The following is a 2,239-nucleotide window of genomic DNA, read 5'->3' on the forward strand; positions in this document are numbered from 1 at the left end:
TGTAACCCACAGAGAAGCTGCCAAGTTTAAGAAAATAAGATCTTTATAAAATGCCCTAAGAACACCATGAGTTGAGGCTGAGAGGTAAACAGGCAAAGAAAATACTCTAGCAAATTCATTTAACTTAAAGAGGTGGGTGATAGCAGGGAAATGGGAAGAAAGAGTGAGAGCTGAGTAAGATCTGCAACAGAATATGATGTGCCAAATTTTCATTTTAGTCCTAGCTTTATTTAAGTCCTAATACCAGGATTTTATGCCAATAAATAGGACAGCTGGACAAAGATAGAACCTGAAGGTAGGACCAATCCACTTCTGTTTAAAAGACTGAACAGTTAGACTGTTTATTTTAGGGCTTGGTGATTACAAAGTACACACACACAAACACACACAATTTTATATGTATGAAAAAGCTAGAATTATTTTCTGAATTTACCATAATGAGTTCATAGCCTGAGGAGACAATTGTTCATTTTTCTGTAGAAATTATATGATTTGAAACTTGAGTAAGATCCCACTGGGAGGCAAGGGGATCATAAATGAGGGAACTATAGGGGTCTGGGGTTAGTAGATCAGAAGATAAGCTTTTCAATGTCCCAAGGGGCAAAAAACAGCTAGAGGAGTTGTCCCAGTCAGGCAAGCACCAAGTAAAGGGTGACATGAGCTTTAGCAACTATTACAAAGACGCCAAGTCCCATAACAATACCTGCCAATATTGAGTGATAATAAGATTCTATACGTGTGATTTGAGCTTACCTACAGAATCACATAGCACAGTGGTTTTCTGCCCCAGGCTGCACCTCACACATTGATTTCAATAGTTTGGGATGAGACCAGGATATCACTACTTTCAAAAATCTCTGCACATGACTCTAATGTATGGCCATGTTTGGGAAATGTGGACATAATAAAACTCTAGGTATGAGTGAGAAGGAAGACATTTAAAAGGTTTGGAAAGGAGAACCTGGATTTGCTGCAACTACCATCCTTCTATCTCTTACCATCAAGTGGACATTTTCTACTGTGAATGAATTACAAATGCATAGGAACAAAAAGGTGAGGAATTCATTTTAGGCTTAATAAGTACGAAGTCACAAAACATGCCTTAATATGCTGTCCTTGAAAAAGAACATGTATGTAATAGTGCTCTCTATGCAACCTACTTCAAGGAAGTAAACTTTGAGCACGTCTGTGTGTACAATAATGACCTAAGACAATAATGCCCTGAAAAATGCTTATATTTTTTCTACTTCTACTTGATTACAAGTAATTCAAAGAGCAGAAAAATGCAGACATTGTTCTTGAATTGCAGACTCCAATTTCTTATCCATGAATTCCCACATTTGCTGAAACAATTCCCCTCAGGCTTGCAAAAATATTTCAAGGGTTCACACATTTGAAAAGGTGGGCATGGAAAATCAAGAGTCCAATATAGATGTTTGGTTTGTTCTCCTTTTTGCTTACCCCTAGTTCCTGTGCAAGCAGCACATCTTTATGCACTGATGTCAATCTAGTTAATCATGTGAATTTCCCCCAGGGTGTCTTCATGTGCTCCAGTGGAATTACAGAGGACATTTCTCAAGAACTAGGTCAGGTTCTGTATGTATTGAGGCAAAAAGGGAAGAGGAGACTGAGGTGGATGGTAAAAGTCACAGCAATGGTTATAGATTTTTTATTTGTTTTTCTATAATATTGATATTCTTTTGAAGGAATGCATTCAATTTTCCTAAGAGCCTTCATCTGTTTTTGGACTAGAATATATATTATTGCTAATGACTATATCCTATCTGGTCCATCTTTTTAATTTCTCTGAATTGTATTTGATGACAACTTGCTTTGGGTCTTATTGAATCATCTTATCATTTTAGATCTCTTCATTGTCTCATTTTCTAATTGCATCAAAGTCAGGACTATTCTGTCCTTGAAGCACCTCAGTCAAGCTTGTGTAGTCTCTGTAAGAAGTTTAATTATTGAAGTTCCCCTTGTTAGATTGTCCCAATGTATAAATCCCAGGTCATCATTATAGGAAGTCTCAAATATCCACCATTTTTTGGTGCACAAGAAAACTTACCATGAAATTTTAATTTTCCTCTCTAACTCTCTTTATTGCTATTATTCATCACATATTAGGGTTTTTTCAGACAATTACCATTTTGTTCAATTTACTCACTTAATATTTTACTAGTAGAGCTAAGGTGCACCACTGTGATGACATATGAAAAAACCTAGCAATTATGAAACT

The sequence above is a fragment of the Propithecus coquereli genome, unplaced genomic scaffold, assembly GCF_000956105.1.
Source record: "Propithecus coquereli isolate 6110/MARCELLA unplaced genomic scaffold, Pcoq_1.0 Scaffold23, whole genome shotgun sequence".
NCBI lineage: Eukaryota > Metazoa > Chordata > Mammalia > Primates > Indriidae > Propithecus > Propithecus coquereli.